Source organism: Pezoporus occidentalis, unplaced genomic scaffold, assembly GCF_034315485.1.
Source record: "Pezoporus occidentalis ecotype Australia unplaced genomic scaffold, CSIRO_AGI_Poc_V1 ctg11, whole genome shotgun sequence".
In the NCBI taxonomy this organism is placed as follows: Eukaryota; Metazoa; Chordata; class Aves; order Psittaciformes; family Psittacidae; genus Pezoporus; species Pezoporus occidentalis.
The window spans coordinates 12,748,453-12,763,577 of NW_026912886.1; the positions used below are offsets into that span (position 1 = coordinate 12,748,453).

At 41.3% G+C, this 15,125-nt stretch overlaps 1 long non-coding RNA gene across 1 annotated transcript; it reads right to left on the reverse strand.

Annotated features, from left to right (window-relative positions):
* Positions 1-593: 593 nt before the first annotated feature.
* Positions 594-2,361, reverse strand: LOC134167164 (uncharacterized). The gene is made up of 2 exons (XR_009966113.1): positions 2,293-2,361; positions 594-1,854 (listed from the first exon to the last, which is right to left on the reverse strand). It is a non-coding gene; the product is annotated as an uncharacterized LOC134167164 (long non-coding RNA).
* Between the last annotated feature and the right edge of the window lie 12,764 nt (positions 2,362-15,125).

The window sequence follows — 15,125 nt, forward strand, 5'->3', positions numbered from 1 at the left end:
GTGGCAAAAGCTCTGAAACTTGTTAAGAAAGATACCTTGCTACTTCCCATTGCAGGCAACTGCAGCCAGTACTGTGACCATACTTCTGATTTTCCTGATTGAAATAATGAGACACTGTCACAGTTCTCAGCTGGGGTAGAGACATTATTCCATTGAGTTTCATAGAGTTAGGTTGATTTGCTTTAGCTGGAAAACTGATCCAAGTTCTGAGCTTTGCAAATGTCTTTCTGGAATGTGTATGCACGTGTATGCTCATGTACAGCTTGGCTGACTTGGGATCTTGGAAATTATTGTGATATTATTAGTAATATTTCTTCTTTCCCCTGTTCTTAAGGACATTTCCATAAATAAAGCTTTTAGACTGTTCAGCAGATTTACCTCCTGCCCTCCGAGGCACACCCTAACCTCTTCTAATAATACAAATGTTTTGGTCTAAAAAGTTATTCTTGTCCTTCACGTATATTTTGTACTCCTGTCAAGGGCCAGAATGGAAAGAAATCAGGGGCAGGGAGAGGAAGGGTCAAACTGAGCCTGAAAGGATTTTTTTTTTGCCTTCATGTAACGTACAAATCAGGATTGTTAGAACAAACAGCCACCAGTGAACCACATTATTCATAACACTTCACAGTTTTCTCATGGAAGCCGACAAATGTGCATTGCCTGAACATATTTTGTTAATTCGTTGGTTTTTTGCTATGAATACAGCTGCATAATTTCAGAGCATTTCCCTGACAGTAATGAGTGGTGCTTTGTAGCTTGTGTAGGATGCACATTACTACTGTTTTGTTCATTTTATGGGTGGGTAAATCGAGGCACAAAAGTAAAAGAACAGGTCAAGTGCAGAGATATGGAATTAAAAGGAGTCTTGACAATTTTGAATTATTACCCCCTAGTCTAGCACAACTCTGCAATTTTGTATTAATCTGGTTCCTCATTTGTCAAGCGCATGATATTTTGGGGAAGAATTACTAGGTTTACTCAAAACATGGCAAAGTATTTTCGTATTGCTTAATGAATCTGTAGATGCTAGGAACCTTTGGACCATTTGTTTGATCTTCATATTTAAACATGATTTTAACAGTAACAGTTCACCCATGGCACTAAGAGACATCAGTTGCAGAAAAACACACTAATACGGACCAGAGCTGAATTAAACTGTGTTGATGGAGATAACCAGTTGCATATGTTTTTAGTTAGCAGGAGCCAAATCAGATAACCGCCATACAGAAACACTGGGCTTGATGGATCTTTTTTTTTTCCTGAGAAAAGACTGGATTGCAGCCTGATCCTTGGTTACTACGCTCCTCTGTTTATACTCAGCAATCAGGAAAATGAAATTCTGGATAAAGTGAAAAGGTGACTGGAGAGGAAGGAAGAGCAAAGTATGTGAAGGGCAAAGACATAAACATCGGTGCTGTTCTCTTCGTGTTACTAGACAAGGACCTTCTATTGATTTCTCCAGGCATGCTTGCACTTCCTTCCTTCAGTGACTAATGATACGCCCTTTGGGTTATGATGACACTGCATTTCATAGGCCGGCAGGTCGAATACCTGATGTATTCTCTGCCCGGCTCCTACTTTAAGTCATTGTCCTGCTTCAAGCCAGGCTCTTTTCAAGGCAAATAAGAAAGGGAGATAATTTATGTTGTGCATCCCAGGACGGAGAATAAAATGGAACTCTTCAAGTAGGTTCAAACATAGCTGGATATTGTCTGAAGCCTCATTTCCAGTCTGTGGCATAGCATCAAGTCTGGTGTCTTTAGTGTTTTTCTCACAACAGTTTCCAGAACTCTGTTTCCTTCTGCAGGAGCCCCAAAGTGCATATGTGTTAGGCACACATTTCCTCGCCCACCTCTGCGTTGGAACACAGATTTGTTTTAACTTTGATTAACAATCCTCCACAAAATTTTAAAGAAAGAAGTGACTGATTCTTCTCTCACTTTCAGTAAATTAGGAATAATTCCCCTCTCCCTCCCACCCCTAGGCCATGGAGTTAACATAAATAATGTAGAACTGGTGAAGGTGACAGAAGAGTTAGGCTAAAAATGAAGAAACCTACTGCCTTCAACACAGAGAATATGGGGCGCAAATTATATCTCAGCCTATTTAATTGCCAGGCAAAATGTGGGACAAGAACTCTTGGGGGCTCCCAGTCACCAGCAATATGAAGCATTTGTTAGAAGTAGCCTGTAATAGCTGCTCTGGCCAACCTCCTTCTCATGTTCAAGAAGTAAAAACAGCAGGAGGTTTTCAGAAGCGTGAAGAAGAAGTAAGCATCCAACTTTCACTTACTTTTAACAGAAGTTTGTCCTATTGCAACCCTGTGTGGCTTTGAACAGATCAACCTATATTCCACCAGCAAACTAGCTTTTGCATAATGAGCTTCCCCAGTAACCACCTGGAAGACCAGTAACACCACCTGTGAGATTCAAAGTAATGTAATGTAACCTTGAAATCACTGATTTCGCAAAAAGGGATTTTTTTTTTCTCAATATCCAGCACTGTTTCTACCATCTGGAAAGTAAAATACTTTTGTGAAGCCAGAGATCCCATAATTTAATGTGCAAAATTTAGGATGCTGATCGGGGTGGCTAAATAGCTCATGTTTGTAACAAAATGTAGCTGCACAGCTTTCGAGTGTCTCATGATGTAGATGGGAATTGCTGATGCAGAGACTGAATTTACAACACTGATTTTAAATTTCCAGCTTCTCAAAAGACTACCATGACTTAAAAAAACCTTAGGGGCGTAGAAATACATTCCTAAAAGCCTAAAAAACTACTGATATTGAGTAGCCTCCAGATTCTTTCCATGATTTCCTATTGTTACAGAGTACTTACTACTGAAAACAGTTTAAAGAAGTGCAGACACACTGTCCCTGTTTCACCTTTGTTTGGCACTACATGCCCCCACAGAGGAGATAACTATTTCTTAGCTGTTGTCTGGAGAGCTGCCTTTGGTTCAACAGCAGACTAAATACTTTTTTTCTTGGGCTGCATAGCATTTATGCTGTGGGTTTGTCAGGTGTTGATAGGAGAAGCTGATACTTAAAGCTTTATCATGCTTAATCATTGCTCAGATCACTAGTTAAGGCAGTGTATGTTCCGTCTCCTTTTCCCCATCTGCCCAAAACACATTGGCCAAGAGAGCGTTGGGTTAAAAAGACTGCAAACCAAAGCATTGTGGTTCCACTTCTTAGTCGTGGCAGCGTGAAGAAATATCTGTTTTGCTGGACACCACAAATTATGGTCTCAGGGCCATATGTGGACAGAGATGGACAGAGAGGAAGCAGGGGAACGTTCTAGACACTATTCTGGATGTTAAACAGGAGATTACAGAGGCTGCTAAAGCAAAGCACCTGCTCATGTCAAACTCCAGTTGCATCCAAAACACTGTTGGAATAAGCAAAGTCATTTCAAGTGGTGAGGAGTCATGGTTGGGCATCATGAGAAATTGCTTGGGCTGCACTTTCACGAATGGGAAGATGCATGACGCTGGAAGTGTTAGGAGACAAGAAAATGAATTAACAGAAAGGGACTTCTATTTTTTGTGCCTCCATGCAGTCAAATTTGGGAGGAGTTGTGTTTCTTGAAATGTAATGAAAATAAGTGGTCAAGCTTGGGCAGTACTCGTGCCAGTAATATGTGATCCCATCGAAACACCCTGCCAGAGGCCAGCAAGATGAAACCATACAAATCTGAAGGCATCTTCTTAATTCTGTTGTTCCTGGAACTGGTTTTTTCTGTTTCATTCATTCACCTTTTGCTGTCACCATTAGGAGGTGCTGGACGGATCCTGTAAATGTGGTACTTCAGTGCAGAAGTACATTGTGGCAGCTGATAAATACATTCACACACAGGGAATTCCTGAGCTGACAGCTAGTTACAGAAATATTATTCAAGAGCCAAAATTATGTGATCCTTCTTGGAACAAAAAGACCACAAAAATCAGAAAGCATTTTCCTCCATTGAGGATCTTTATGCCATCTCTTAATATCCAACAGACTTCTTGAGTATCTGGTGTGATTTTGTAAGTGAAACATATGATAGAACTAGAAAGCTTAATCAAGTTTCTTCACCTCACTAATTATTCATTCTTTTTTTTTTCCTTCCGTGCTTTGCCTGACAATTGAATGTGGCAGGGATGTAAATCTGGAAGGTTTGTGTTGTTTTCAGCTAGCTCTTACAACACTTTTTTCTATACACACCCATATATTAAAATCAGGAAGAAAGGGTGTCAGCCATATGATAACAATGAGGAATGGCTGGACAGAGGATCTGACTCCTTGAAATGAGTATGTTTACCATCTCAAAATTGATGAATTACTAGGGATTTTAATTGTAAAGCTCTGGCTACTATTGCCACATTTCACAGACAAGGATCAGCAACTATTTCATCTATCCATAATTTTATTTCTTTACCAAGTGCCTGATCATGAGGAACAATAACTGTCAGCAGTGTAAATTCCCAGAGGACTTTGAAGATTTACTCTGACTAACTACAGATCCATCCAATATCTCTCAAGATCAGTCTCTACCTGTCCCAGTCTGAGATGTAATGTTGCTGTAGACTGTAACTGTTTACAGAAGTGGGAGCCTTCAATAGATCAGTGTATGAAATCATTCCTATTCCTCCACAGTAGTTTGTAAAGTTTCCAAAGAGCTTTCCAGCTTTTCTGGATGAAAACCGCTATATAAATGCAAGATGCCATTATTATTTATTGTTTCAGTTTGACAGAAAGATGGAGGGTTTCATTTTGACTTTATATTTCTGTCTCCTCTCCACTTTGCCTTTGTTTCATAACTTTCTGACATGCAGAATTTTCCTTTGTATTCCTTCCATGCTGTTAAGGCAGAGAGGTTGGAAATGCTGCAGCCACAAATAAGTGTTGAATTAGAGCAATCTTTAATTATTATTTGTATTCTCATCACACAGGAGGTCATGGTAAAGACCCCACGCTTCAGCGTCCTGTATCTGAGACTAGCCAGTTCAGGATTTCCCAAAAAGGAACAAGAAACCTATTTGTGACCAGTTCTAAAAGGCACTTACAAACAGGATATTTTCTTTCACAGACTCACATACCTGCTTATGTTGGTCCTTAGAAATGCTATTTTATATTGCTTTGAAATATGTTTCTTTGCTGTCTTTTGTAACAGTTCATTTTCTCTTCACACAGTAATGAGGGGTAGATAATGGGAAACCCAAATAGCAGGAAGTTACCTGCTGTTAATTGAGTTTATATATGCTAAAGAGAGTTTAACCAAAGTTTATACATATCTGAAAGGTGAGATATCCACCATGTTATTTTCTGTTGCCCCTCTCCCAAATAATTTTTTTCCCTTGAATTCATCCCATAGAATTTTGTGGTGGGAAACCCTAATAAATAATTATGCTACGCCATATTATTTCTTCTCAGATGTTTAATTTCATAAGTTCTAATAAGGTTAATTTTAGTTGCTTCTACCTTAAGCAACTTACAACTTTGTTTATCACAGGAAAAAAGCTACTGTTCAGTATGGCTATTCTGCTCGAGCCAGCTGAAGTGGGCTTTCAATTCACTGTCATTTTAAAGAACCTTTAGAAGAACAGTGGATGAGAGACTCAGCTCTCATCCCATTACCAGACTTATTTAATCTAAAATGCCTTTGAGAGAGAGAGACTCCCTTATCTCTGAGTTGTGCAAACACAACACTGCATATTGATACAAGATCTGTAGTGAACCATGTAGAAAAACTGGTGGCGAGCAGAATTCTAAGTATGTGCATCCAGCAGGTAAAACAGGGTTGAAGATAGTGGTTGAAGTCTATGGCTGTGTCCCTGATACTGAAGAAGAATACAACTGCTTCTGCAGCGCACAGAAAAGAGAACTAGTCTGGTGGATACCAGAACTGCATTAATACAACTAATATCTTTAACACATCAGGAGGAAAAAAAAAAGAAAGAAGGGGGGTGATGTCTAACACATTATGGTGACATGTAAGCTCCCAAATGCTGAAATACTGATGTAGATTTTGTTGTTGTTGTTGTTTTAGTCATAATTGCTCCAGTGTCAAATGAGATTGTAATGAGAAGTGGAGTTGTTACAGAAAGTTCACTGTTTTGGAAGTTCTGTGAGATGGTGTCATATAACAAGTTTTTCTCCCCATGTTTTTTTCCACTTTTGCAGCTGCCTCTTCATTTCCTGGTTTGGAGACTGACTCAGAAAAGAAGACATTAAGCATTAAAATTAGCTGAAAAATAAAGGGTGGAGATGTGAAAAATGTCAGGCAGGGACTTTGCATTCTATTTATCATGAGCTTTCAAACTTTTTCAACATTTCTTAATAGTTTTCCTTAATATCAGTTGTTGCAACTACTTTTAGAAGACATTTTGGAAGACATGAGGCCTAGATACTGCAGACAAGAACCCTTATGACTTGCGCCACAGACTGACCAAAAATTGATTCCAGATGTTCCAGATGCCTCTGATAAGGCAAAACCTGATGTCTCATCAGGTTGCTTTGTAGCAACCATTGACAACAATATAGAGGCTGATCTTATGTATGTTGTAGGGTAAACTTGTATGAACATAACTGTAGGGGTGAGAATATTCTAGAGCCATTTTTCAGCCTGTTTGTGTGCCAGTGTTTTGCAGTGTTTGCACAGTATGGGTTTGATGTGAAGATATAAGGCTTCAAGACTACACTGAGATGGTTTCAGTTGACCATTTATAGTTATAATTACACTTGTAAATCACAGCCTATACTCATCCTTGCAGATTTAAAAGGAAGTAATTTCTAGCTCATAGGAGATTATCTGTACTACCTGTCTTATAGATCTACTCTATGGTCTGCAAAGTGCATTTAATATTAGAATTGGCCTTTATGCTGAGAAACCATATTTTTGCTTGACTTTACCATGAGCCAAACAGGAGCACAGAGCAATTAAAAGTCTAACTCTTGCTCACTTTTGAACACTTCGGTGAAACACCTGAGTTTGAAGATCTGGCTGTAGGACAAAGGGACAGGGGGGAACCAGCTCTGAAGATCACTGTGGGAATTTCACTCATTTTTCTAGATGTGTTTGTCCTTCTCATTAGCACAGAGGACCCAGGGCTAGCAGATTCCCATCCACTTCAGCCCACTGCCTCAGGTTACATTAAATGAATCCAGGCCTCAGATGAACAGTCTCAAGAAGGGAAAAAAAAAAAATATCAAAACCATACACTAATATGTCAGTAAAGCAGCAAAGAAGTAAAGGGGATAAATGGATATTTGTCTCAGCATCTCTAGGATGAGAAGTGCAGCTCAAAGTCTTTCCATCCTCCAACTGCTCCCTCTGCTGCCTGCAAGATGGTTAGAGGGGAGCCGGGAAATCTGCATGGTCTCTCTATGGCTGCCCAGGTGGGCTCTGCATCCCTCTTCCTCGCTCCACTCTCAGCATTAGAGATTCCGACAGTTACTAGATAAAGTTAAAGACTCATGTAGTGATCTTCACACTAATTGGACTGTAATGTATAGCCTCGGTCAAGCAAATCTCTCCCAGCACTCCTCTCCACAGACGGCAATCAAGCCATTTACAGAAGATGCATCGGCTGCTGGGACCCTGGAGTAACCTTAAACTGCACTGGCCTTTTAGCAGAAAACACAATTAATTTTGATACTGAAGGGCAATTAGGACTGGGGTTAAAATAAAAAATCTTCTGAGCAGAGAATGTCAAAGACTGGAAAGGAAACTATTTCCCTTGTACACAGTGTGTTGAAGGTCTGTAAGCACAGCAACTGTCAGCTCACGTTAATTCAGATCACTTTGTAACCCCCCCAGTTTCAACAGAAGAAATGTAAATTCAGATTAATAAGCACCACACACAAACCCCACTAAGACTGATTGCCATTTTCTTTACATCTTTGCTGCCAGAATGAGCACAGCTTCTTCTCTTTCTTGCTGGGGAAACCTGCTTTACATTCCAGAATTCAGTGAAATGACCAAATGCATTTATTTTGTTCTGTTTCTTTTCCAACAGAAAATGGTCTCCCAGCTGACACTCTGCAGATCACTGCTCACAGCAAATCGTGTCAGCAACTCTGTAAACTTCTCTTTAGAGGCACAGAAGATGTTCACAGTAACACATACCTACATGGGCCCGCATGCCCTGACATGTATGCAAGGCAGCCAAATTTTGGCCTCACCTGGGCAAACTGTTTAGATCCATGTCACTCTCCATAACTCAAGCGAATGCATCAGATTTGTTGGTAGGGTTTTGGTTTTGTTTTCATTTCCCCCCAAAAAACAATCAACTGAGCACTCAGCTGAAGTCCTTTAGTGTCATTGACACAACTCAAGCACCAACAAAGCCATGCTAGCAGAGAAAGGGTGGCAATATTCACAGTGAAAACCTTAATTGCCCATTTTCTTTAAGGACTAGAGATAAAAGATGAATGCGCAGGAATGGCACGTGAAATCCTGATCCAGCAACAGTTAACAGGCAAAGATTTCAGTGGGATCACCCAACAGGTGTTAGTGAAGATATTTTGGGGGACAAATATTGAGAGAAACTGGTTTCCTCAAACTGGATATGAATATTTGTCAGTGACAACCCAAGAAAATGTGGACAGCCTCAATGCAAATAATCTAAAAAACTCCAGACCTCTCACCAACGTATGAGAAAGCAATGAAAGAAATTCTAAGAGCAGTTTTAAACCCAGACAGTACCCAGGAGGAAAGTTCAGCACAACTCTTGCAACTAACTCTTCAAGAGTCCATTCCCCCATGGCTGGTGTCTCCCCGATTCCCACCTTTGTTGCTTGTTTGGCCCTTTTCTTGAATGCAAACCTACCTCTTGCAGTCTGGGAAAATGGGGTTTAGCTGGCTCCCCAGGAGAGAAATGCATGAAGGAAAGTCCAGGAGAGCAAGGAGGAAGCTGTAAAGATGCTGCAGCTTTTCCCACTGATGAATTCACAGAAAACTGGGGCCAGGTGAGGTGCTTTCCTCCTCCCTGTGCTGCCCATGACATCTCTATAGGCCCCATCAGCAGATGAGACAATTTCAATTAAAATCAGAAGGTGGTTAACCAGGTTCTTGCTTTCAAAAATCCCTTCTTGCTTTGGTCCAGGACTGTTCACACCCAAGAGCTTTTTGGGCTTGGAAGTGGACTTTCTTTTCACCCTGACCTCCAGAGAACTGAGGGGTTTTACCATGATAGTCTTGGAGAGGTTTATTGCATTTTGGTTCCATTCATGTTGTTGTCAGTGGATAACAGCTAGAGTCTGTTTATATGTGAATTAGCTTTTTAAGGGTTTTTCAGAGAGCCCAAAGCTCATGTCAAATGTTTTTATGCAGCTTGAACAAATCTCAGTCTTTAATACCAAGGGAATATTTCCAGGTATGCAGACACATAGTGGCTGGAAAGAGATGGGGGAGGGTGAGAAGGAGTCTTTATGTAGCAGGAAAAAGTCAAGATGCTATTTCCCTTGATGCTATTGAAAAGACTCATTTTTCTTTGTCTTTCCAGGTTCTCTTTTTCTGTTTATAGGGCTCTCCAATCTGCAGTGAACTGTTTTTGCATCTGAGACTCAGGCAGCCATCCCACAAGCTCTACTCAGGAAACCACTGATGCTAGATTTACACAGTTAGTATTCTTTGTATATGTGTTTTTTTTTTCTTAAAAGCAGCATCCTAGGGGAATGTCTCAGTGGCAAAAATGGCACAAGAAGCACTAGCAGCAAAAAGAGCATCTGAGGAGTTCACAGGATTAAATCTATTGTTTTCAGGGATAGATTCAATCTCTTTTGCCAACCTGTTTAAGTTCTAGGGCCCCATTCCCACCAACTATAAGGAAGGGTAAGAAGCCCAGAGTAAACTCTTTTGGACCTTTTAAGTATGTGATTCATATTTGTGTGCAGCCTTTGTTATGGGTTGTGCACAGCCCACTGCCAGAATCCATGGCACCCTCTCAATCTTGTGCAGGAGGGGACAGGTGGACAAGATAACTCAATATCTCTTATTCATTTGGAATTTCTCTGGTTATGGGGTAGGTCACCTTGTTCAGAAAGAGAGGGAAATAATTTAAATCTTTAGCCCAAACTCAAGCTCCAATGTAAGCAGGTTTCACAGGAGATGATCTTATATTTCCTCTCCTGTTATCTTGCACTTTGTTGAAGCATCCCTTTACATAAGAGTGGTGCAAAAGCTCTAATGGTAGTGAAAAGCCCAATAATTCACCATATTCATAGACAGACATGAAAGTGAAAACTCTCACCAAGTGACTTGAGTGAGGGACAGGAGCAGGTTTAGTCCCTGCAAAGCATGTGATTGAATGTTGGTACCTGACTTAACATAGGTTCCCATGTCCACACAGATGAGAGGCAGGATGGCAGAACACATCCCACCCAATCCTGCAGAACACAGATGTGACAAATAATGCAATCAAACTGCTTGATTGCTGTGTCAGTCCAGGTTGTAGTGAAGTCTGAAAACTGGCAAGGATAAGATCTTCCTGGCTGTATTATGTGAGACTGGATGAAAAAGAAAACAAAAGCCTAAGTCTGAAAATAGCTAGCACGGTGATAGTTTTTCTAGTTCCTTGTACAGACATCTTCATGTAATTACATTCCAAAATGGACAAAAAGACGCACAACACTGCCATATTTTTGAATATCAAACTAAATCTATTCAGCTTGAAAAAAAAGAAGATAATCATAAAAAAATTGTCATGTGTGCATTTTTTTTTACACACACAGAAGTCCCCACTTATTTCTTTACTGCTAAAATTCACAATTGTCATTTTTGCACAAAGTTCATTAATAAACAATACTTCTGTGGCAATTTTCATCCAAAGAAGGGAAATCACCTAAAAACTCTATTTAATTAACCTTTACAGCCCCCTTGTGAGCTTGGCATTATTATCTTCATTTCACAAATGGGCACATTGAAAGACAGTGAGCTTAAGTGGCTTCCTTACAAGTAAAACTACATAGCAGGTCAATGGCAGAGCTTGGAATAGATCCCAAATCTCTTGGGCCTTGGTCCCATGTTTTAAGTGCTACGATCCTTCCTTCCTAAAATGGGTGAAGATTCAGATCATTATTTCTTATTTTACTGAACCTAAGCCACTCACATCTGGGATAAAACTCTGAAAAGCATCTAAAAAATGCTGTGCAATTTGAGCATCTAAAAGAGCCTCTAAGAAGGAGAAACAAGCTCTATCATTTTGTTTAAGGGCTGTACACAAATGTCTCTGGTGGAAAATAAGGAGTCTTTAAGAATGATGTGTGACTTCTAGTGATGGAGCCTGGGTTAGGGAGGGTATTTATTTTTCCCTTCATTAAGAAACAACTTATCATTCCAGTAAAGGAGCTGTTAATGAGTTTGTTCACACTCGCTGAGAAATGACTGCAGGATACTCCTTAGAGAACTTACACTGAATGCATACATAAACCAGCCAGAGCTGTAGGTACAACCAACAACCTGCAGAGAGGAAGGGCTTTTGGGCTTTTCCCTTCCATCTGTTTGCTTCTTTGTTTGTTTTCCTTCCGCCTCCAGTTCAGCACAACAGATCTGGAAGGAAACTGGCAGATTTGGAACATGCAGGCTGGGATGCACATCCCTGAACTGCTGCTGGACTTGTGCAGGAGCACAATGTCAGAGTGAATCTGCCAGTTCGGTGGCTGGTGGGAGTAAGAGAAGAGGATGTGCTGTCACCAACCCACCTGTGAACCCAAGATCTGCTATCCAAATCATCAGCTGGATATGCGTATATCTCCCATTGCACCCTGTGTTGTGGCTCTTCACACATGGTATGTGATGGCTGCCCTCAGCAGCCCCAGGCTGAAGCATACCTGTCTCCATTCATGAGAAGGCCACTCAGATCATGTCCTAACAGCATACGTGGGGATACCTCCACCCTCTGACAGAGAAAGAAGGTGGTAGGCATCACAGAATGGTTTGGTCGGAAGGGACCTTAAAGCTCATTCAGTTCCAGCCCCCTGCCATGGGCAGGGACACCTTCCACTAGAGCAGGTTGCTCCAAGCCCCATCCAACCTGGCCTTGAACGCTGCCAAGGATGAGGCAGCCACAGCTTCTCTGGGCAACCTGTGCCAGTGCCTCACCACCCTCATAGTAAAGAACTTTTTCCTAAAATCTAATCTGAGTCTACCCTCTTTCAGCTTAAAGCCATTCCCATTCCCCCTTGTCCTATCACTACATACCCTTGTTCACCTGCCCTACAAGTCCCTCTCCAGCTTTCTTGCAGTCTCCCTTTAGGCACTGGAAGCTGCTTTAAGGTCTCTCTGGAGCCTTCTCTTCTCCAGGCTCAATGTTTTCTTCTGTATGTGCTTCCAGTGCAGCCTCAGGCTGCTGGCTTGGAGCCAGTGCAGTCCTGTACTGGGCAAAGTTTGGGATTCCCCAGTGCTGGAAAACATTCCCCTGGCACTATTTCAGACACTTACCCTTTTGACGTTATGGTTTCTGAGTGTGGGTTAGTACGTAATTAGACTGCTCAACACTAAAGGAGAATTACTGAGCAAACAAGGCAGCTTGCCACCCTTTGGGCAGTTCATTGATGATCTTCAGATTGCTCCTCATGTCTTCAGACTGTTTCCAACAAAACTGGATGTCTGTGTCCGGGCTATATATATATATATATGAGTGTGTATATATAATCTCTCCTCACCATCCACCTATTGTCCTGTTCTTTTTGTCAGCAGTTTTGAGAAGTATTTCCGATTCAGCAACATGAATAATTGTTGGGGTTTCTTGTTTAAAAACACACGGATAACAAATGGCAGCATTTGATCTCTGGACTCCAACCCTACCCCAAGAAAACCCATCCTGACCTCCAAAATGAAATCAGTAACTTCGCTCCTCTTCATTTCCTCATCCTGTGTCTAAAGCCACGGGAAGTGGGTTGCGACCTTTTGCACATAATCTGACACACGGCACGCAGGGCCGGAAGGCAGAAAATCATTCCAACAAAAGGCCTGAGCTCTGGGTTAGGTAAATTCAGGAAAGGGAGAGATAGGAAATGGCAGTAATGTCGCCAATAGACTAAAAGGTTCCTAGCACCAGCCTGGGAGTGATATATGAGGTTGTCTATAACAAGAACTTAGGTAGAAAACGTCATTTCACTTTGAAACATATGACACAAAAGGCATCTACCAAAACAGCTTTGGAGAGCTGGTGGGAAGGCATTTTTCTTCAGGGAAGCTAGCCTTAAAGAAAAGCATCCTGTTTAATATCAGAAGATAGGACAAGCAGGTAGGATGGCCAGAGGACTTGCACTGTTCCATGGCATGATCCTGGGATGAGTTGCCCTACCTGCACCTCACTCTCTCAGCCAGTTAAAAAAGCCCTATGATCACCTTGCTTAGCACCAGATATATACTTAGCACACAGCTGTGTGTACGTGCAGTGAGGTTTCACTAGAGTGCCTCATACTGTTCATATATATACCTATGTAACCACAGTTATCTCTTACTGGAAGACATCAAAGTTAGTGCACTTCTTCAAACACCCTGTGGTGTACCAAAATGCTGCTCTGCCCCACATGAGACACAGGCACAAGAAACCCGTGATCAGGAGGGAGGACTCCAAGGAGTCAGAGCGCTGCTGGCCAGGTCCTGCTGTCTGTGCCACGCAGCCTCTGTGCACTAATGTCCTGGGTTTAGCAGTAGCAGTCAACTGCTAAACCCAGGACAACTAAGCAGAGGAAGAAAGGAAAACTTTGGAGACGTGACATGGGAAAGGGCAATCCTCAGAAATGCTTCCTAGCTGCCTGTGAACAAACCCTAAGGTCTGACCAGCCACTCACAGCAGAGAGGTCTGCAGAAGGGGCTTGCAGCAGAGCCAGCCTCTCCTGTGGCTCCTCCTGACGCTTCTTTCAGTTTGAGCTGGAAATAGAACAACAATATCTTTTACTGATTGCTTTGGCAGCTCCTTGACTGAATCAGGAAGTTCAGAGGTAGACTGAAAGGAAATAAAAAAACCCCAACATAAAAACCCCTGCATCCAGATATCTTGCTGTTTTTTTTCTCCAAGGCTTTAAAGAACTGCTTGATGTCAGCTTGATTTGTTTTGCCAGTAAAGGGTTAATGTTCTCACTTGCACAGAATGGGGTGGATGTACTATTAAAGGCAATGACAGTTTTGTTATTAGCACCAACGAAAACAGGATCCAGCTCTTCATCACCCATCTACCTCCTGATAATCCCCCAGATCCTGAGAGAATATAGGTTCCTTTTGACTGTTACACGTTTTGCTACATTGTCCTTGGACCCCATCTACATCCTCTACCTGAATTAAAATGAACCCTCCTTTCTTTATCCTCCCCCTGACTTCATTCCCACTGACCCTCTATTCAGCTGATCTCATTTAAGATTGAGTGTATTTTATTTCTTTTACGACTTTGTCTTCTGCAAGAAACTCCCAGTCCTTCCAACCTCGTGCCACGTGTGACATTCTGTACCCCATCTAAAATCAGATCATTCCTTCAAAATAAGAACTGACACCAGGTCAAAGTCCTGAAGATGAAAGGAAGGGTTAAGTTTACTTTCAATATTGGAGGAGGGTTCGGAAATAAATGTCGAGGTTAAAAAGTCCAGATGGTAATTCAACTGTATCCCTGCTATAAACATGATTTGATTTATGGGAACCACTAATGGTATCTCAGTTTAGATCTGGATGGCTTTGCTTTCTCTCATCTGTAGCTTGAAATTCATCAGATTTTTTTTCACTCCTACCATGAATCTTTCACTACAAAGCGACACTCCTATCAAGAATTTGGGAGTTCTTTAAAACCCAGCAATTGATAAACGTTAACAATCCTAATCCATGCAAATTACTGTCTGATGCCTTTATTTATAATACCAAGGAAATGTGCTTATTCAAAGCAGTCTAAAAGAGAGTTGACAAGTTCAGTCTTACAGAACTGTATCTCCTATTGCTGTTTTCCCTCTCCTGTCCTTTGGGGATCAAACTGAATCAGTTTTCACTTTTTTTCTGACGTTGCGATTATTAGGTTTCTCAGTTTTGTCAGAAAAATCCATCAGAAATGTTTATCTCATGGGGCAAATAGCAATGGAACAGCATGTTTATCACTTCGAGGGCCATAATCTACAGGCAGCAATGGCCCCAATCCGGTTTGTTTTAAAA